This window comes from Felis catus, chromosome A1 (assembly GCF_018350175.1).
Source record: "Felis catus isolate Fca126 chromosome A1, F.catus_Fca126_mat1.0, whole genome shotgun sequence".
Lineage (NCBI taxonomy): Eukaryota > Metazoa > Chordata > Mammalia > Carnivora > Felidae > Felis > Felis catus.
In genome coordinates, this window is record NC_058368.1 from 19222501 (window position 1) to 19246088 (window position 23588).

Consider the following 23588-nt stretch of genomic DNA (forward strand, 5'->3'; position numbering starts at 1 on the left):
AATCACACCCTCATGAACAGAAGTCAATAGAAATTATAAGAAGAAAAAAATCAAAAGACTATAGGTATTAAAGTAAGAAACTTTATGCTCAGGAAGTACGTTTAAAAGTGTGTTTGAAGTGAAAGACATCAACACTACCTGGAACAGGAAAAAGGGCTGTTGACCTGCTTTGGAACTTCAAGCTGATTTTTTGAAGGAGAGGATTCTTGGACTTGAAGGACAGTAAATAATAAGCCAGGAGGAAAGAAAGTGGTGAGAAAACTCCAGACAGAAAAATCATAAAAAAAACAATTACATGGAAGCATTGAACAGCATGCAGACTTTAGGGAAAACGGTAAACATTATTACTCCCATAACATGCAGAGCAGGGAAGAGCAGACATTTTAAAAATAGTCCCATACACCATATTAAGAAGTACAGACTTTATACACCAACAAATTAGACAACCTAGAAGAAATGGATAAATTCCTAGACACAAATAATCTTGTAAACTAAATCAGGAAGAAATATAAAATTTGAACAGGCCAATTACTAGCAATGGAATTGAGTCAATAATCCAAAAATTCACAGCCAACAAAAGTCTAGGACCAGATGAATTCACAGGTGAATTCTACCAAACATTTAAACAAGAGTTAATACCTATTCTCAATATATCCAAAAAGAAATAGAAAGAAGGAAAGTATCCAAAAATAGTCTATGAGCATTCTCCAGATATCAAAACCATACTAAGACAGTATAAAAAAGTAAACTGCAGGCCAATATCTCTGATAGAGATACAAAAATCCCCAACAAAATATTAGCAAACCTCATTCAGCAATACATTAAAAAGATCATTCATCACCATTAGGTGCGATTTATTCTGGGAATGCAAGGATAGTTCAATATTCACAAATCAATATGATATACATCAACTAAGGATAAAAATCATGTCTTCTCAATAGAATTTTGTCAAATGCTTTTTCTGTACCAACTTCTGTTCATGATAAAAACTCAACAAAGTGGGTTTAGAGGAAACATACCTCAATATTATAAAGGCCATATATGAGGGGTACGTGGGTGGCTCAATCAGTTAAGTGTCTGGCTTCAGCTCAGGTCATGATCTCGCAGTTCATGAGTTTGAGCCCCTCGTTGGGCTCTGCACTGACAGCTCAGAGCCTGGAGCCTGCTTCGGATTCTGTATCTCCCTCTCTCTTCCCTTCATCCACTCACACTCTGTATCTCTCTCTCTCTCTCAAAAATAAACATAAAAATTTTTTAAATAAAAAAATGAATGCCATATATGAAAAACGACAGCTAAAAATCATACTCAGATGTGAAAAACAGCTTTTCCTCTAAGATCAAGAACAAGAGAAGGATGTTCATTCTTACCACTTTTATTCATAGGCATCCAAATAAGTAAGGAAGACATTAAACTGTCACTATTTGCAGATGACATAAATACTATACATAAAAAATCCTAGACTCCACCAAAGAACTTTTTGAATAAAGGAACAGTAAAGTACTAGCATACAAAAATAAATACATAGAAATTGGTTGTGCTTCTGTACAATAATGAAGTACGAGGAAAATTAATAATTCCATTTACAATTGCACCAAAACAATAAATAGATAGTAAAAAACTTCACCAAGGAGACGGAAGACATGAACTCTGAAAACTATAAAACGTTGATTAAAAAAACTGATGATATAAATAAATGGAAAGATATTCTATGCTCACTAATTGAAAAAATTAATCTTGTTAAAATGTCCATACTGCCCAAAGCAATCAATAGATTCAATGCAATCCCCCTTAAAATACCAACAGCATTTTTCACAGAACTAGAACAAAGAATCCTAAAATGTGTATAGAATCCAAAAGACCTTGAATAGCAAGAGAATCTTGAGAAACAGCAACAAAGCTGGAGTTACCACAATCTCAGATTTTGAGATACACTACAAAGCTGTAGTAATCAAAACAGTATGGTACTGGCACAAAAATAGAACACAGATCAGTGGAACAGAATAGAGAAATGAGCCAACACTTAAAGGGTCAATTAAACTAGGAAAAAGGAAGCAAGAATATACACTGGAGAAAAGACAGTCTTCTCAACAAATGGTGTTGGCAAAACTGGACAGCAACATGCAAAAGAATGAAACTAGGCCACTTTATTACACCATACACAAAAATAAACTCAAAATGGACTAAAGACCTAAATGTGAGACCTGAAACCATAAAACTCCTAGAAGAGAACACAGGCAGTAATTTCTTTGACACCAGCCATAGCAACATATAAACATATGTATGTGTGTGCATATATATATGTATGTATGTATACACACACACACACACACACACACATATATATATGTACCACCTCTTCTTTATGCATTCATCTGTTGACGGACATTTAGATTGCTTCCATATTTGGGCCATGGTAAATAATGCTAATAATATACATATGCATAAAAAAGGATGAAATCTTGTCATTTATAACAACATGGATGAACCCAGAGAGTGTTATGCTAAGTGAAATAAGTCAGACACAAATAGACAAATACCGTATGATTTCACTTATATGTGGAATCTTAAAAACAAATCTTAGAAACAGACCCATAAATACAGAGAACGAATTGATGGTTACCAGATGGGAGGTTACCAGAGTGGGGGGATGGGCAAAATGACTGAAGGGGAGTGGGAGGGACAGGCTTCCAGTTATGGAATGAATAAGTCATGGGGATAAAAGGTACAACATAGGGAATATAGTCGATGGTATTGTAATTTTGTTGTATGAGGACAGATGGTAGCTACATTTTGGAGAATAGCACAAGGGATAGATTTGTTCAATCATATGTTGTACACCCGAAACTAAGGTAACATTGTATGCCAACTATACCTCAATTAAAAAAAAAGTACATTCTTTGACATAGGCCATTGCAACTTCTTTCTAGATATATTTCCTGAGGCAAGGGAAACAAAAGCAAAAATAAACTATTGGGCTACATCAAAATAAAAACCTTCTGCACAGCAAAGGAAACAATCAACAAAACTAAAATGCAACCTACGGAATGGGAAAAGATATTTGCAAATTACATATGTGATAAAGGATTAGTATCCAAAATACGTAAAGAACTGACACAACTCAACATCCAAAAAAATGAATAATACAATTAAAAATAGGAAGAAGTCATGAGTAGACATTTTTCCAAAGACCACCTACAGAGGGCCAACAGACACATGAAAAGATGCTCAACATCACTTATCAGGAAAATGCAAATCAAAACTACAATGAGATGTCACCTCACACCTGTCAGAATGTCTACAATTAACAACTCAGGCAATAACAGGTGTTGGTGAGGATGTGGAGAAAGGAGAAGCCCCTGGCATTATTAGTGGGAATGCAAACTGGTGCAGTCACTCTGGAAAACAGTATGGAGATCCTCAAAATGTTAAAAATATAACTATCATACAATCCAGCAATTGCACTACTAGGTATTTACTCAAAGAATACAAAAATACCAATTCAAAAGGATACATGCACCCTGATGTTTATAGCAGCATTATCTACAATAGCCAAATTATGGAAATAGCCCAAGTGCCCACTGATTGATGAACGAATAAAGAAGATGTGCTACAGATATATATATAGAGATATCTCGCCACAATAGCCTATTACTCGGCCATAAAAAAGAATGCAATCTTGCCCTTTGCCATGACATGGATGGAGCTAGAGAGTATTATGCTAAGTGAAATAAGTCCGAGAAAGACAAATACCATATGATTTCACTCATATGTGTAATTTAAGAAACAAAGCAAATGAGTGAAAGGGGAAAAAAGAGAAAGTGGCAAACCAAGAAACAGACTCTTACTGTAGAGAACAAACTGATGGTTACCAGAAGGGAGGTGGGTGGTGGATGGGTTAAATAGGTGATGGGGATTAAGGAGTGCACTTGTCGAGATGAGCACCAGGTGTTGTATGAAGTGTTGAATCACTATATTGTACACCTGGAACTAATATAAAACTCTCAACTAATGGGAATTTAAATAAAAACAAACAAAAAAGTAAAGACTTTAGTAGGCAATCCAGGGTCAGCTGAAGGATTTTAAGCAAGGGCATTTCATGATCATTTTGTTTTAGGTAGGCTGTCTAGCAATAGTGAGGGAAAGAATTTAAGAGGAACAACCGCTTAGGTGAGAGATGATGAATGCTGAAAAACCCAGAGTAGTAGTAAGAATTGAGAGGAGACACAGACTGGAGAAATAACAGCCAAAAACTCTGTAAAACTTGTGAATGACTAGTTATGTGGAAGATGAAGGGGGAAATGGCTCCCCGGCTTCCTCCTTAGATGACTGGGCGCTCCTTACTGATACTGGAAATAAGAAAGGAGAACAAGTTGGTAGAGAAAGATAATGGGTTCAGCTGTGAAGGTTTTAGGCTTGGGGTACTTGTGGGAAACCAAGGGTGGGAATGTTTAGCAAGCACCTGAAGCTTGAAGCTCAGAGAAGTCAACACTGACAGCCAACGGCTTGAGTGGATGACTCACCTAAGGAGACTCTCGGAAGAAAAAGAAAGCAGCATCTATGGGTTGTACCTTGGGTTTTCCTGAAACGCAGGAGAAGCTGGATTCTTTTTAGAATAAGACAGTTTTTAAGCAGACACAATTAGGTCAAAAAAATGTAAAGCAATTCTCATAATATCAAAATATTAAAAACTACCTAAATGTCAAAGAAAACTAGAATGGTTAATATGATATATTCACCTCCGAGAATATCAGTTCTTTTAAGTAATGTGTAGGAAGAGTTCACATAAATGTGTTTAAAGGTAAAAAAAAAAAAGTAACATTTAATCATACTTCAAAAACTGTATTATATAAATAATGTAACAAGATGTATAGTAAAGTCTGGAAAGACACAAATATATTAGAAGTAATTTTTCCAAAAAAAAAGTAATTTTTTCAAATTATTCAAAGTTCTCCCTGTAATATTCTTATAATGGGAAAACAACTCTTAAAAACACATTTTTCCACAAGGAGAAAACACCCCGCACAGTTGGATGGCTATCATAAAGATAGACTAACAAGTGTTGATAAGGACAGAAATAACTGGAACCCTCATAGGTTGCTGGTGGGAATGTAAAATGGTGCAGCCACCTTGGAAAACAGTTTGGTCGTTTCTCAAAAGGTTAAACAGAGAGCCACCATATGACCCAGCAATTCTTAGGTATATACCCAGAAGAAATGAAAACATATATCCACACAAAGACTTGTATGTGAATGTTCATAGCAAAATCCTAATAGCCAAAAAGTAGAAACAGTCCAAATGTTGATCAACTGATGAATGATTATTTTAAATATGGGATATCCAAACAATGTAATATTATTCAGCAATAAAAGGGAATGGAGTACTGACATATGCTACAAGTTGGGTGAACCTTGAAAACATCATGCTACATGAAGGAAACCATACATAAAAGACAACAAGTTGTCAGATTCCACGTATAGGAAATGCCCAGAATAGGCATGTCTATAGAGACAGAAAGTATTTATTTTTAATTTTTTTTCAATGTTTATTTTTGAGAGAGAGAGAGAGAGAGAGAGAGAGAGAGAGAGAGCATGAGCAGGATAGGGGCAGAGAAAGAGTGAGACACAGAATCTGAAGCAGGCTCCAGGCTCTGAGCCGTCAGCACAGAGCCCGACGCAGGGCTCGAACTCAATGAACCGAGATGATGACCTGAGCCAAAGTCAGACACTCAACCGACTGAGCCACCCAGGTGCCCCAATAGAGACAGAAAGTAGATTAGAGGTTGCCTAGGTCTGAGGTGGAGAGAGGGGAGGAGGATTAGGGAAGATAAGTAATAGTCATGGTGTTTCTGGAGTGATGATGATGTGGAACTCTATACTAAAATCCATTGAACTGCATACTTTAAAAGGGTGGATCATAGGGTATGAGTTCTATCTCAGTAAAAGCTTCTAAAAACAAAAACACACATCATTTCCATCTACCCCCAGGAGAGACAAACACAGCAACACATCCTACCCAATACCATGTCTGATGCACGGTAGGCCCTCCGTAAGTGCGGAATGCATCCAATGAAGAACGAGGGCACTGGCCTCTGATTTCCTGCCTTTGTACACAGTTGGTCCCCCGACCCCCAGTCCTGTCTGCTGCCAATGTCATCACAGCCACAGGAGACATAGTCCTGAAGTCTGCAGGGTTCATAGCCTTGTCTCTGGTCTTAAACCTGGGGCCTCACTGGGCACCAGGGAGATTCACGGAAGATCAGCTTTCCTGGAAGCAAGCTCCAGCAGGACTGTGCCCTGACATGGATCCTCCACATTCTGGTTATGCATCCTGCAAAGAAAGTTCGGGATAGGACCCCTCAAAGGGGGGCTGGGGCAAAGGCTGAGGTCCCAGCTTCCTTCTGACCAGTCCTGACTTCCCTCACGGTGGGAGGAGGCTGTTCCCCAACACCATGTGGCAACAGCAGCAAAGCCACAGGCCAAGCCCTCCACTCTGGTACTGTCTAAAGCACCTCTCCGGTTTGTTCTCTGTCTCACCACATTTGTATTAACCGACAGATGAAATCTTGGCCTTAGGTTCCCAGCTCACCCAAGCCCAGGAGGGTTCTACAAACAGTAGTCAATATTATTATTACCTTATTTCCCTATGTCCCTGGGATTCCAGCGTTGGGGGTCCACACCCAAGGGCTCCCGCCCCTGGGCAGGCTTTGGAGCATCTGCTGAGGCCTGGAAGAGCAAGAGCCCCCAAGGGCTCCAGTGACAACAAACACCTCCAGATGGTGAAGGCTGATAGGACCCTCAGGCATCCAGAAAGCCTGCCTGACTCTGATCTGGGAGGTTACATGCCCAATTCTTGTGTCGTGGAAGTGACAGTGGTGCTGATCAGTACGCTCAAGGGAAGTCTGTGAAAACCTCCACCATGAAGCTAGAGGAGGGCGCCTATAAGGCAGGGATCCTGGCATTGGCCCCGCCCCAGGACGTGCTAGGGGAGGCCCTCCTTCCAGAGATCCCTCCTGTGGTTTACAAACTCTCCCGGTCATTGAGGGCCAGGAGCGCCAGGTGCAGGGGGCAGGCAGTGAGTGGGCAAGACAGAGAACCAAGCTGAAAGTTACAACAGTGTGATGGAGAAAGGAAGGGATAAGAAAGGTCTCCCAGAGGGCCACCACTTTCACAATATAAGGAAGTAAAGAGGAAAGGGCTGGCATGTGAGTCTCATTGATGGTTTGTTGATGAAAAGCTCCCATCTGATGGTTTATGATTCTTCTGTGAAGTGGGTGCTCCAGCCCATCTACTCGGGGAACAAAAATTTGAGGAAAGTGGAGAATATTTGAAATGGTCTTGAGTAGGATGGAGGAGGAAGTGACTAAGGAGAGGATGATGTGAGTTCCAGAGGCAGGAAGCTTTGTGCTGGGTTCACAGGGGCTAAAAACAGTGCCTAGCACCTTGAAGGTAGTTAACATCAATGTAGTAAATGAGGTAGGGGGTGAATGATTTTCACGTGGTGTTGGCACAGGTTACTAGTTGTGACCATGAGCTTATGGTAGCACCAGTGTCCTGGTGGGTGTGCTTTTATCAAATAGAGCTGAACCACTTCTTAGAGGGCGGATCTGGAAGAATCGGAGTTGGGATTTTGCCAGGTGGGAATGATGAAAGGGGCATGATGGAGGTGATGTCTGGTAAGTGATAAACCTTGAAATCTACCACAGACGGAGAAAATTAAGACAAGAAGTTGCTGATGATCAAAGGTGTCGGTGGAAAGGTTGATAAACTGAAGATCCTGACAAGCTTAACAACCCTGCTGTGTAAAGCCAGTCCTTATCCAGACTTTTCAGTGACACAAGTCAATATATTCTCTTTTGTATAGAGGCCACCGAATTGTATTTAAATCTCTTACACCCAGATTATTCCTCATAATACCAGAAGGTTCTCCATCCCTGGCTCCTGCTTCTGAACTAACTTGCTAAATGAATATTAACTTTTCTGTACTTCAGTTTCTTTTTCTGTCAAAGGGGATGAACAATACATAGAGTTGTAAGATTAAATGGATGATAATTTTTTTTAATTTTTTTTAATGTTTATTTATTTTTGAGAGAGACAGAGCGTGAGTGGGGGAGAAGCAGAGAGAGAGAAGGAGACATGGGATCCAAAGCAGGCTCCAGGCTCTGAGCTGTCAGCACAGAGCCCGACGTGGGGCTCAAACCCACGAACTGTGAGATCATGACCCGAGCCGAAGCCAGACGCCCAACCGGCTGAGCCACCCGGGCACCCCTGGATGATAATTTTTTTTAAAAAACATACATTTGCTCCACAACATTGAGATGCAAAAATCATCCCATTAATTTTTTTCCAAACGAAAATTAAATCTGGCTCCATACCTGCATTTCCTATAAGACACCCAATATTATCATGCTTCGAGGCCCCTTTCCTTCTTCTACACTTGCCCTTGGAGTTCCCCAGTAGGGTTAAGCCCCAGTTGGCAAGAGTGACAACTTGCTTGATGATAGATCCTTTATCTGTTGCCCTGCTTTGCGTTCCTCCTCACCTTTTCCCACTCCCCAACTGGCGTTTTAAATCTTGTTCCAGGGCTCACTTCTGTGAGAATCTGAACTAAAATAGTCTTTAAAAAAAATTTTTTTTTAACATTTATTCATTTTTTAGAGACAGAGAGAGACAGAGTGTGAGTGAGGGAGGGGCAGAGAGAGAGGGAGACACAGAATCTGAAGAGGCTCCAGGCACTGAGCTGTCAGCACAGAGCCCGATGCAGGGCTTGACCCCACGAACCATGAGATCATGAGCTGAGCCAAAGTCTGATGCTTAACCAACTGAGCCCCCCAGGCACCCCTAAAATAGTCTATTCTTTTTTATTTTGGCCACTGTGGGGAGTAATTAGGGAAGAAATATGTTTTAAAAGCCTTCTAAAGGGATGAGGTAATAATGAAAAAAGGTTGAGAAACATTGGCTTAGATACATGTACCATCTCAAATTTATTTATTTATGTATTTATTTATTTAGATTTTTAAAAAAATATTTTTATTTATTTTTGAGACAGAGAGAGACAGAGCATGAGCAGGGGAGGGACAGAGAGAGAGGGAGACAAAGAATCCGAAGCAGGGTCCAGGCTCCGAGCTGTCAGCACAGAGCCCGACACGGGGCTTGAACTCACAAACTGTGAGATCGTGACCTGAGCTGAAGTCGGATGCTCAACCTACTGAGCCACCCAGGTGCCCCAAATTTATTTTTGTGTACAGTGTAAGGTAGGCCTCAAGTTTCATTTTTTTCCTTTTACATATGTTTATCCACTTTCAATAGCACCATTTGTTTTAAAGACTTTTTTCCCCCATTAAATTGCTTTAGCACCATTGGCAAAAATTATCTATCTATATCTATATATATGGGTCTCTTTCTGGACTCTATTCTGTTCCATTGGCTTCTTTGTCTATTAATATGCCAATACCACACTGTCTTGATTATAGGAAGTCTTAAATAGTATAATCTTCTAGCTCTTTTCTTCTTTTTTGAGATTGTTTTGGCTAATCTTAGTGCTTTGCATTTCCACATTAATTTTAGAACCAGCTTATGATTTTCTACAAAAAGTGCCACTTGGATATTATTGCAATTGTGTTCAATCCAGAGACCAATTTGGAGAGATTAACAAATTGAATCTTCCACTCCATCAACATGACATACCTCAATTTATATAGGTTTGTGTCTTAAACAGGTTTATGTATTTGATAATATTGCAAGTGGTAATTTTTATTTCATTTCTCAATAGTTCTTTTTTTAAAGATTTTATTTTAAGTAATCTCTACACCCAACATGGGGCTCGAACCCACAACCCCAGGATCAAAAATCACATGGTTCCCTCGACTGAATCAGCCGGGCACCCCTCAATGGTTTCTTGCTAGCATATAGAAATACAACTGTTTTTCCTTTATAATTTAATGAGTCATGTAATTATTCATCTAGCTGCAAATATTAGATTCATGACCATAATACCATTATTTATTTGTGTCACTATTAATAGAAACCAACCCCAAAAAACTGATGAATAGAAATACTCACATTTGATTTGGGACATTCATTCTTTATATAAAATGTTGTTGGGGGAACAGTTACCAGTTCATACTAAAGTGATAGGCTGGAGGAAATACTATAGGACATTGCATTTTTAAAATATAGAGCAAGGATGATATTAAACTTTAAGTTTCTTGAATCCCCATATAAAAGCATTGTAATTCATTTACCTCTTTTGTTTGCTACCAGACTTTCTCCACTCTGTCATATTCAAGATTCTTTTAGCAATATAATACACATTATGTTTATGTATATGTATCTATTCATATCAAACAATGTTTAAGTCATACCACTGCTTGAAGTTAAAAAATTTTTAAACATAATTTTTATTGAAGTATATTGTATGATAATGCTCTTAATAGTTATCATTAAATTTTGCCTTTATGAAAAACCATTAAGTATCACACTTAGATAAGAGTACAGGAGTATATACAGACCTCATGTAGTAACTGTATTCATTTCTTTGTTATTTTTTTTTCTGTTTTTAAATGTTTTTCATTCATTTATTTTTGAGAGAGAGCACGTGTGCACGCGCCCAAGTGGGGGAGCGGCAGAGAGAGAGTGGAAGACACAGAATCCAAAGCAGGCTCCGGGCTCTGAGCTGTCAGCACACAAGCCCAACGTGGGGCTCGAACTCACAAACTGTGAGATCATGACACGAGCTGAAGTCAGACGCTTAACCGACTGAGCTACCCGGGTTCCCCTTAGCTTTTCTTTCTTCTTTCTCCCTTTTTAATGCATATCCTTATATGTTGGTGTTTCGTTTCCATAGGAGGTATTCTCAAAAGTAGTATTACTAGATCAATGAATATTCATTTAAGTCAGGAAGCATAACAATAAAATAAACATCCATAAACCCAGGACTTCACACAGAATGAAAACATTTCTCATCCTGGGGAAGCTACTGGAGGTTCCTCCTTGATCCATTCCTCTTGCCTTTTTATAGAGGGTACCACCTATCTGACCATTATGTTCATAACCCCCTTGCTTTTCTTTATAGTCTAGATAGAAAGATAGCTAGGTGACAAAGATTATTTTGTTATGTTTAATTTTAGCTTTATAAAAATGGGTATCATGGGGCGCCTGGGTGGTGCAGTCGGTTAAGCGTCCGACTTCAGCCAGGTCACGATCTCGCGGTCCGTGAGTTCGAGCCCCGCGTCGGGCTCTGGGCTGATGGCTCAGAGCCTGGAGCCTGTTTCCGATTCTGTGTCTCCCTCTCTCTCTGCCCCTCCCCCGTTCATGCTCTGTCTCTCTCTGTCCCAAAAATAAATAAACGTTGAAAAAAAAAATTAAAAAAAAATGGGTATCATTATGAAATAATATTTACCTTGAAGCACATCATGATTACTCAAAAACACACAATAAGTACTAGTTGACTTAACCGTTAACTGTTTGCATAATTTATACAAATGTTATTCTATAAAATATCTAAATAACATTCCATGTTAATAAATATCAATGGCTCTTTGATTTAAAAATGGTGAAAAATAGGTGCCTGGGTGGCTTAGTCTGTTAAGCGGCCAGCTCTTGATTTGGCTCAGGTTGTGATCTCATGTTTCGTGAGTTTGAGCCCCGTGTAAGATTCTGTGCTGATGGTGCAGAGCCTGCTTGGGATTCTCTCTCTCTCTCTCTCTCTCTCTCTCTCTCTGCCCCTCCCCTGATCAGACACTCTCTCTCTCCCTCTCTAAACAAACAAACAAACAAACAAACATAAAAAAATAAAGATGGTGAAAGGCTAATTGTAAATGTTTTTCATACATCCACATTATTTTTCAGCGACATTAACGCTGTCCAGATATTTAGAAATAGGTCATTTGGGCAAGAAAAACTTGCTGAACTCTGGAAAATACAAAGGAGTCACAATGGGAGATTTTTGAACCTGGAGAAGGAAGGATAATATTCCATCAATGATTTTTCATAGTTGTGGTTCTTACACTGAGAGACATTTTAATTGCTGTATTCCCAATTTGCTTCACTAGATGGAGATATGAGGCATATTGCAAACACTTCAGAAAGGAAAAATAACTCCTGATATCAATATTTGTAAATTTTTTTAATGTTTATTATTTTTGAGAGAGAGAGAGACCAAGCAGGAAAGGGGCAGAGAGAGGGAAGCACAGAATCGGAAGCAGGCCCCAGGCTCTGAGCTGTCAGCACAGAGCCCAATGCGGGGCTTGAACTCACAGACCACGAGATCATGACCTGAGCTGTAGTCAGCCGCCCAACCGACTGAGCCACCCAGGCGCCCCAAGAAAATATTTGTAGATGAGAAACTATAACTTATAAGGTGTCATCTTAAAGGGTTTAATCTTCTATAGAATGAATTATCAGCCCCAAAGAGAAACATTTGCTGGGATTTGACAATGAATAGTTTACTGGTTAATAATGGCTCATCAGGGAACCAAGTAGACTCCTTCGTTTATTCACCCATCCATTTGTTCATGACTTTCATTCACTGGCCAAGCACTTACCAAGCATCTACTGTGCCCAACAGTGCTAGGCATTGAGGATATAGACACAAGAAGGAGACCATCCCAGCCCACATGGAGTTCACAGGCTTGGTCAAGTAGGGCAGATTAAGTATACAAACTACCAAATAGAATACACCCGGGGAGGATTCACTGACTGGGTTAACATGAGTTTCAGAGGTGAAATAAAGAACAAATGGCTCTTACTGCCTCAGAAGAGAGGCCTGGGATGTGTGCTAAGGAACGAATGATTCAGAGACAATGGAAGATGAAAAGAAGATGAAAGCTATAGTCCAGACAAAACTTGGTGAAGGCCTGAATCACGTGGGTACCCATGGGGATAAAGGAGGAGAAAAATGGATAAATCTGGAGGAGGCAGAAGAGGTTGGACTTCATGCCTAGATGATTGTGAGCCTCAGAGCCGGGGGGAGGAGTTTCCTGGACAGTTGAAGACAAGTGCTCCGGAGGTCAGGATAAAAATTCAACATGAGTGTGAGAAATGGAAAATAATTTTAATAGCGCACCTTTACTCATATCTTAAATCGTAAGCTGCCTCCCCCCACCCTTTCCCTCTCCTGGAGATCTCCGTTTTGTTTGCTCTGGCGTGTGAACCTATTCTTCCTGCCAAGTGAGTCAGTCTCAGAGTTGTGCTGACATGTATTAAATTTCCTGTAAAAGTAAGAAACTAGTATGTCACATCTCTCTCTTTCACACACACACACGCACACACACACACACCCCACATACACCATACACATTCAAACCCACAGAGACACAGGGACATGTACATAGAAAAAGTATAGTGTCATTTGTAGAAAATGACAAAAACAAACACACGAAATGATTGCTCCTACAGCAGAAGAGCCATCTTGCACAGATAACAAACCCCAAGAAATTCTGCTTGTTACCCTTAAGTGTTCTTCCATCCTGGAATAGAAGGTGAGCTTTCCTGCAGGTATTTAAATCTTGATGCATACTGACCTGTTTGGAATGATTTTCTAAGTGTTTTTTTCAGTTCTATTATTTTATACAAAAGATTAGAAATCTGGAATTTCTGTTTTCGGTAGTTTCTGTTTTCAGTCTTTTAATTTCCACTGTGAACCCAGCTCTGTTTTCACTTCACATCCATATGTTTAACTGCATCCACCCCTAACACAGAGGATAATGATACATACCCAGTGAGGGTGTGACTGCGAGAAGCAGATTGCCATGACCCCATAAATCAGCTCAGACATCTGCTGGGGGCACCTTGAGAGGGAGAGAAAGGGAGGAGAGCTGAACTCACGAGGAGCACCTTCCCTACGGACACAGTGGATCAAAGGCCGGAGAAAAATGAAACTTTCTAAATTCTGACTCGCTTATGAAACTTGTGTGATTTCTAATTTTCATAGTGGTAAGCAGAAAGAATTTAGATGTGTATATTTGAGTCCTATTGAGATTCTCCCAGCCTCCTTCTCCATATCTTCGTCTGTGTCCACAGCATCTCTGCCTACAGCTGTACCCTTATTCACACTCAAATCCACTCCTGTATCTTCTCATCTGCCTACTGCCTCATCCCAGCAGTACGAGTAGAGCGGACAAAGAAAGATTGGGACTCACTGCAGGCAATGCAGGCTGACTAGGACAAGCTCAGCAAGGACACACTCCACCTACCTTTACACTATATTTCCAGGAACGCTTATAAAGGGCTCAAGTCACATTGTTTAAGAAGGCACTTGCTGGGAGGAGCCCTGGGTGTTATATGCAAGTGATGAATCACTGGGTTCTACTCCTGAAACCAATACTACACTGTTTTTTAAAAAATGCTTATTTACTTTTGAGAGGGAGAACCCAAGCTGGGGAGGGACAGAGAGAGAGAGGGAGACAGAGGATCTGGAGCAGGCTCTGAGCTGTCAGCACAGAGCCCGATATGGGACTCGAACTCATGAGCCGTGAGATCATGACCTGAGCCAAAGTCGGATGCCTAACCGACTGAGCCACCCAGGCGCCCCTAGATAAATAAACGCTTTAAAATAGACATAACCTAAGAGGTTTATATCAAAAGGTCTTGGTTCATGAGTGTCCTTGGAGGAGTGCCTGATTCTAGGGCTGGGGTGGGAGAAATCTAATTGAGCCTGGAAAACCTTGTGTCTGAAAATAAGGAAAGACTGAAAACAGCAACCCCACGATGATAAGGCATGATAAACGATGCAGGAGCCAATCTAAAGGAGTTCCCAATGGCCAAAGGTGGAGCGATTTGGGCAACAAAATAATGACAGTATAACCTACAGAATAAAATAAATATCCACAAGTTCATACATATCAATATAACTACTCTACAAAGTTACTAGTAGGTGAGCATCACAAGAATATTTGTTGCAGGCGAGATCTATCCGATAGATATACGAAAATCTGTGAGTGGAAGTCTGAGGAAAAACAAGATATGAGCATAGTCTCCATGCATCTCCTCCAGGTTATTTATCAATTACAAAGGGAAAAAATTATAAGCCGACAGTGGAGACACCGCCTCGACCAAGTGACCAAGGTTAACATCACCAGTAAGAAGACATAACAACAGTGTGTGCTTTCTGAAAAGATGCACTGAGAAGGACATTTCAACTCTGTGGTAGTCTTACCAAAAACATATAGCCTCAGTCTAATTGTAGGAAAACATCAGACAGACCCCAATGAGGGGTATTCTACAGAATACTTGACCAGTACTCTCCAAAAGTGTCAAGGTCATGGAAGGCAAAGACCGAGAAACTCTCCCAGATTGGAAGAAACTGAGCAGACATAACAACTAAATGCAGTATGAGATTCTGGATTCAATCCCAGAATGGTAGACAAAAAGACACCAGAGGGAAAACTGATGAAATTCAAATAAGGTTTGAGTTTAATTAATAGTACTATAACAATGCTACTTTTCTGGTTTCGATAATCAAACTGTGGTTGTATAATTGTTACCATTCAGGGAAGCTGGATGAAGGGTATACTTGAACTCCAGGTGCTACTTTTAAAACTTTTCTATAAATCTAAAGTTATTTAAAATTAGAAGTTCTAATTTTTAAGAGCTTAGTTCAAATATCTGCTCCAAACCTTTATTAGTTCCATGACCTTCCTGGGCCTCATTTTCCTTACTAAACAGGAACTTAGGATGGATGGTCCCCAAGCCCATTCTAGAGAACTATAGAGTTGCAGTCTGCCTTCCCTTCCTTCTGCAGATCAAATGACCATTGATGATCAGTTGCTGAAAGGAAGAATCCTGAAAACAGTCACGAAATGATCATTGTAGGTCATCTATCTCTTCAGTTCAAGCTTCCAATTTATTTATTTTTTTTTAATTTTTTTTTTCAACGTTTATTTATTTTTGGGACAGAGAGACAGAGCATGAACGGGGGAGGGGCAGAGAGAGAGGGAGACACAGAATCGGAAACAGGCTCCAGGCTCCGAGCCATCAGCCCAGAGCCCGACGCGGGGCTCAAACTCACGGACCGCGAGATCGTGACCTGGCTGAAGTCGGATGCTTAACCGACTGCGCCACCCAGGCGCCCCTCAAGCTTCCAATTTAAGGCAAAATTATACAGCACTGGAGAATTGTTCCCAGCTTGTTAGGGGTAAGGAGCTGCTTTCCTAGTTATGCCAAGAGGTAACTTACTGGCCCAAAAGAATTACTAAGAAAGAGAATTCTGGTCTAGAAGAAAACCTAAACCAGTTAGAGGTTTGTTTTGTTTTGTTTTGTTTTCAGTTATTAAAGAATAGTGGAATCATGAGGAGTCATTTTGCTTCAAAGTTTCTTGAATGTCATCATTGTCTTTTTAGAATTAACAATACATCTGGGGAAAAAAAATGCTTGTACTTGTAATGGAGAAGCATATTGTTGAAACTCGCCACCTCTCTAATCCTAGCATCTAGGGAGAGTGTCCCAGGAATGCTTTGGCAGTTAAAAAATAAATCAGCTTGGCAGAGTTCATTTCCCTCGACACCCTCCCACACACCCACAGATGCATTTCTCTTGACCACTACGGACATTCCATGCTCTCTTTTTCCAACAGTATCCGCCTCCCTGTTCTCATTCTCCTGTGGGCCCTTTATCCCTGCAGATACACGGCTTCTAATTCAGGCATGAATCTGAGCTCAAGGATACAATGCCTCAAACTAGAAGAGATCGCCTTTTCATGGTGATTTCCAGGTTCGGCAAAGTTTTCTTTAGCTGCTGACAATCAGAAATTTTCATCCTCTTTATTTATCCACTTTTTGCTCTCATTTCGAAGTTCCACTCATTAAGTTTCTCCTTCAATGCAAAAAACAAGTATTTTGTTGTTGTTGTTGTTTGTTTAAGATTTTATTTTAAATAGTCTCTACACTCAACATGAGGCTGGAACTTACAACCCCAAGATCAAGAGTTGCATGCTCTACTGACCGAGACAGCCAGGTGCCCCCAACAAGCGATTTTAATACTCCACCCCACGTGGTACAGTTTCTAACTGTCATAGGAAGTTGAGTTTGTTTTTTAAAATTTCCTGGAAAATTTTTGCAGTCAAATCTCTGGAGAGTAGAAATCACCCAGAAAACTTGCTAGAAGCCCATTTAGAATGATTCACTTTCAGAAAAACTAGCAAGACTTTTCATGGGCCTTACCCTATGGAGTGCTCACAACCATATGCCCCAAGGAAAGCACATGTTTTCAGAATTACTCAGCATTGTTACAGCAGTAATGAAATTACATGTTGGTGGTAATCGTGTTAAGTCAGTACTTGTTGGGATTACATGACCCCTTTTCGTGTAGAACTCCACTCACCTATTTCACAGTAGTCATCTACTCAAAGGTGGCTCCTCTGCCACCAGTCCTGGCTCTAGCAGGGAGTGGCTTTAATCCCTGACCGGGTTAGTCCACATATCTGAAAGATTTATCCTTTCAAGCACCAAAACAAAAATATTAAAGTATTCTCTATAGAATGTTCATGTATTTACCCATCCTTGCACTTAAAGTATACTGGGGCGCCTGGGTGGCTCAGCTGGTTAAGCATTCGACTTGGGCTCAGGTCATGATCTCACAGTTGGTGAGTTCGAGCCCCACATTGGGCTCTGTGCAGACAGCTTGGAGCCTGGAGCCTGCTTCGGATTCTGTGTCTCCCTCTCTCTCTGCCCATCCCCAGCTTGCACTCTGTCTTTCCCTCTCTCTCTCTCAAAAATAAACAAACATTTAAAAATTTTTAAAAATAATAGAGTATACGGCATATAAATTAATATTTCTGGATGAGCCCTATTTTAATGGGACATGTATAGCATGTCTGGTTTTGTTTCAATTATTCTAAGCCCACAATCTTTTGAATTTCTAGGTTATGCTTTTCATTTTTCTTTTTCTCCTTCACTGTCAAGGTGTTAGCCTACTCATTGTTACCAATGTGCTGGCCTATGTACTTTTCAGCTACTTCTAATCTGGTGTAAGCTTAAGAAGGAAATATCTGGGATCATAATGTTGCATATAAAATATAAAGCCAGAGGGAGACATAACCTCTTACGTTATTAACATACATGAGCTTTGAGTATGATTCGGAAGAAGTGAAAGAAGCTAGAAAGAAACTAAAATGATGCACTGGACTTGATTATTGAAAAAGTCTCCTTTAGGGGCGCCTGGGTGGCGCAGTCGGTTAAGCGTCCGACTTCAGCCAGGTCACGATCTCGCGATCCGTGGGTTCGAGCCCCGCGTCAGGCTCTGGGCTGATGGCTCAGAGCCTGGAGCCTGTTTCCGATTCTGTGTCTCCCTCTCTCTCTGCCCCTCCCCCGTTCATGCTCTGTCTCTCTCTGTCCCAAAAAAATAAATAAACGTTGGGAAAAAAAAGAAAAGAAAAGAAAAAGTCTCCTTTGAACGGCCTACAAAAATATGAGATTTTAACATTCTTTCATTGAGGTATATTTCATATACAATAAAATGCATAGATCTTCAGTGTATACTTCTGTAAGTATTCGACACATGAATATACCCATGTGACCCCGTTACTCAAAGCAAGATGTAGAGCATTTTCGTCACCCTGGAAGCTCCCTTGTATCCTTTCAAGCCAATGTCCCTCTTCCTGTTAACACACACACACACACACACACACACACACACACACACACACACACACGCAGAGGCAGCAGGTGTTCTGATTTCTATTGCTATAGATTCATTTGCCTACCCTTGAACTTCTTGTGAATGGAATCATACAACATATACTTTTCTGTATTTGGCGTCTTTAGTTCATTATAATGTTTTGGAGGTTCAGTTTGTTGCATATAGTCATGGTTCATTTGTTTTTATTGTTGAATATTAATCCATTGCACAGATATAGTACAATTTGTCCATTCTTCTGTTGATGGAATTTGGAATTCTAATTTGGAGTTCTAATAAGTAAAGCCTTATGAATATTTAAGTATAAGTATTTTTGAAGGCTTATATTTCTATTTGTCTTGGGTAAATACTTAAGAGTGGAGGGTTTGTTTTTGTTTTTGCTGTTGGGGGGGGTTGTTGTTTTTTCCCCAACACAATTTATTGTTAAATTGGCTTCCATACAACACCCAGTGCTCATCCCAACAAGTACCCTCCTCAGTGCCCATCACCCATTTTTTCCCCTCTCCCCCACTCCTCCATCCACCCTCAGTCTGTTCTCTGTATTTAAGAGTCTCTTGTGGTTTGCCTCCCTCCTTCTCTGTCACTAATTTCCCCCCTTCCCTTCCCCCATGGACTTCTGTTAAGTGTCTCCAGATTAAGAGTGGACTTTTTTTAATAGGCCCAATCTTACCACTTATTTTTGTGTTTATATATATACATGTTCATCCCTTAAATGTTATTGCTTGGCTTTTAAGTTTTAGAATTAACCTGCAGAGAAAACAAGTAAAACATAACTACAGTTCTAGAGAAAAGAGTGGAGAAATGAGCAGGTGGGTAAAAGGAACACCACACGTGAGGGCCCCAGGGAGGAAACTATTTGATGTACTTGAGGATCTGACTGAAGGGCATGTGGCTGGGGCCTAACGTTGGAAGGAACAGTGGTAGATGAAGCTGATGAGGAATGACTTGGGTTAGATCATGCAGTTTAGCAGTCTGCATTTAAGCATGCTGGATTGTATCTTAAGTGCGTCCAACCAATGATTTTCGGAAGCCAAGTAATATGGTCCATTGTTCTCCACGGAAGAGACGGAAGTGTAAAGGGAAAAGAAGACAGATTTCCAGCAGTAAAGTTCTGGGGAGATGGGCATGGCCTTCATTAGCTATAGATGGAGAAATATGGGCATATGTGAGACATAATTTGGAGGTAGAATTTGAGCTCATGGCACCCACCCAATGAATTTCCAAGTAAAAAATAGAATAAAGTTAAACAGATTTCCAAGGACTACTTTTGAAATCTTAAATTTATCACCTTTTTGGTAGGGGCTTATTTTCTGTGAGTCATTAAAAGGTATTTCCAGGACAGCTAAAAGAAATGAGACTAAAGAGAAAAGCTAAATGAAAAGCCCTCTCTCCATATTAATAAGCGTTTCCCAATCTTCCGATGGTTAAGCATTTTTCAAAGTCAGTCACCTGTTCACTTGTATCAGAGGCAGTTGGGGGTTATTAAGCGTGCATTCCCGGGTTCTACCCTAGATCTATTGAATCTCAGTCTCAAGGAGGCTAGGGATGGGGATTTGCATTTTAAGCTAATTCCCAAGAAGATTATGATTCCCAGACATTTTGAGAAGTACTGCTGTATGCTTCCCCAAAGCAGTAACAGCCACCATTCCGTACTAGCCTGAATCCCTTTTGCTGTTGGATGAGTGGGATATAGGTAGATCTTGATGAGTCCAAACTCTTACACAGTAATATTGGAGAAGAGCATCTCAGATAAATGAGGGGAACTACTGACAGAAGCAAACATTTAGAATCACTTTTCCCAGCATAGAATATCTAAAAAATGCTACTGCAAAAAAAAAAAAATCTAAATATGCTACCGCAAAAGGCATATTTTTAAACGCTACATTGGGATAAAAATGAAACAACTAGTAAGAGGACCAGAAAGTACTAGAAAACAAATCCAAAGGAAAGGCTAATGTTTGTGCTGATCCTGGTGGCTGGAACATCCAGGGAGCCAGGAAACAAAGCCTAAAAACTGAGCAGGTAAAAGTCAAACTGTATCCCCACATAAAGTCAGGTGGAAGAGGACAGCTCAGTGAATGAATCATATCATCCACCACACTACGGTTAGATGTGAGTCTTTTAGAAGGGAATATTGTGAGCCCTTCCGGGGGCAAGACTCCTTAGACACCACTCCAGAAGTCACACATCAGGGAGGCAGGTATAACACAGTGGCTAAGAGTGTGAACTGTGGAGGAAATTGCCAGGGGTATGAGCTTGACTCCATATTTTCTTTTTTTTAATTTTTTTTTAACGTTTATTTATTTTTGAGACAGAGAGAGACAGAGCATGAACGGGGGAGGGTCAGAGAGAGGGAGACACAGAATCTGAAACAGGCTCCAGGCCCTGAGCTGTCAGCACAGAGCCCCACGCAGGGCTCAAACTCACGGACCGCGAAATCATGACCTGAACCTAAGTCGGCCGCTTAACCGACTGAGCCACCCAGGCGCCCCAACTCCACATTTTCTTAATGTGACCTTGCACAAGCTCTTTAACCTCACCGGGTCTCAGTGTCCTTGTCTGGAGACATGTAGCTCACAAAATTGGCATAAAATTAAATTATTTAATACATGTCAAGTGCCTTGACCTGTGCCTCACACATAGCAAACTCTCCACAGATATTAGCTGGGATTACATGCACCGGTGCCCTCACAGCAAATGCCAAGCAGACTAGTTACTCTTTGGACTTACTTAACCTTTTAATGCCCACATCACACACACACATCACACACACACATCACACACATTTAATGCCCACATCACACACTCTAGTATTTGGAAATCCAAACAGTGGTCCCTATTTCTCATAGAAACATTGACGAGTTATTTCTTTAACATTCTAGAACACTATAATAAGTATAAATAATATATGGCCTCACAGCTACTTCTCCATAGATGTGTGATTCCACATGTTAATTTCAGGACCTAGCTTATTCCAACTGGATCCAGCCCCTCCCTCTTGTGTTCCACTCTCATCTCCTGCCTTTGGCCGGTCACTGCCAACTCCAGACTCTGCCTCAGCATGGCTTCCAGCCCGTCCAAAACGCAATCATTCCCCAGTTTTGCTGCTGCTGTTTCTTACCAAAGATTGGCTTCTTTAATGCTTCCCGACATTTTGCTTTGCCAAAGCCTCTATTACTTCAACACAGAGACAACAAACAGCTGTTGATTTTTATAGTCACCACACCCTCTTGAACGCTAGAAAACAAATTCCCTGAAAGCAAACTTTGTATTTTAAAATTGTTCTTAAATGAAAAAAACCTTCTTTCACTTGCGTTGAGTCTTATTGAGTGGGTCATAAATTTTAAACTAAGTAGTAGGACTTTGGATAGGTTTTGCTAACACTATCAGTACATCCTGCGTTATATGTATCTATTGATTATTCACCAATGTCATAGGCTGGAAATGAACGTTGAAAAATGAAAAGTGGTGTTACGGATCTGTGACAGCCCTTTTCTTCTTCAAAAGTGCCTTTAGTCTTAAACTAGATTTGAAATATATGGAAATTAAGTTAAAATTCCTCATTAACAAATTTCCTCTTTTGACTCAAATAACTTTCAAACAATTATTATTTATTACTTTTGAATATCGCCTCACGGAGCCTCAGAATCAATTGGTCTTTACAGTTAGGTCAAGCAAACTTCCTTTTCATAATGTTACATTTTACAACTGTGATCAAGGAACCCATAGCAAGTTCTGCTACCTCTTGTATTTTGGAACGAATTTTTCCCGTAAAATGTCAGACTTGAAATTTAAATCTTTTTCCTGACTTGCAATAACCAAAGTTTAATCTAATGAATAAGGGTGACAAGTTACTGACAACACAACACAGAAGCAATAGAACTGTCTCCTAATAACAAATGGCTCAAAACAAAGTCCAACCTACATAAAACATTGCTCTGCCTTGATCTTCTTGAACAAGAAGTTCTCGTTGGAAAGCCTTCACTATAAAGACTGTGCTAGAAGGACATCTGGACTCACAGTGGCAGAGTAGAAACAGATGATGACTGTGCAGAAGGAGAGCTGTGGCACTTTGACAGCCCAGAGCTGCTCACTCCACGTTTTTTCCCCCTTGTTCTTCTAATCTAACAGGAAATCATAAATAATTAGGAAAACAAGGATATTGTTTTAAATGTCTCCATCTAATTAGCTTCAAAAATATTTTCTTGTTCTAAAACTCTCCAAAGAAATTGTACATTTGTATCACGGGGTGTCATAGTAATAAAGCATTGAATGTCAATCAAAGTATCAAGATCATGTTCTCGTCTTTATCCTATGAATATTTTGTTAGATTTTGAATGCAGGCTAGTGCTTACTTTGCTACATCCCACCACCCTTACCCCACCTTAGATAAAAGGCAAATAGCTACAACATAGTTTATTGTGCGTATGTGAACTTTGGAGCCTGACAGCCTGGGTTCAAATCCTGACTCAGCCACTCACTAATTGTGCTCTTGGGCAAACAAGTTATTTAACTTCTTTGTACCTCACTCTCTTCATCTGTAAGCTGAGAAGAATGCCTTCTAGGGTCGATGTATGAATTAAATAATACATGTAAGCACCTACACACGGTGTCAGCACATAGTAGGCACTCACTAAATGTTAGCTGTCTTTAGTTTAAGACCTTACACAGACCTTTCTTGATGCTGATGATTTCTAGATTATGAAATTCCTATCCTTGTCAGTGCCCAGTGTGATGGGAAATCATGTGCTGCCTCAGGGACCTGTGGAATGGACTGGCCAACAGTGAATCTTCCTCAGCCATAGTGATGGTTGTTGTGACCTTGAGCAAGTCCTTTCTCTGGGAGTCTCCCACGGCCATGCAAATTCAATGAGTTGCCTTACACCTATGCACCCAGGCTGCTACACAGAGCTCACACAGTAAGCAGTTCTTGACTGGAAAGATGCATATCTGTGAGA

At 40.3% G+C, this 23588-nt stretch overlaps 1 protein-coding gene across 1 annotated transcript in view; it reads right to left on the reverse strand.

The window, feature by feature from the left end:
• LOC101096867 (phosphatidylinositol 3,4,5-trisphosphate 3-phosphatase TPTE2) overlaps positions 1-23588 on the reverse strand; it is a 206431-nt gene that overhangs the window by 172978 nt on the left and 9865 nt on the right. The window contains exon 4 of the mRNA XM_045052406.1: positions 13715-13787. The gene's annotated coding sequence lies outside the window, so the exon portion shown is untranslated. The remainder of the gene's footprint in view (positions 1-13714; positions 13788-23588) is intronic.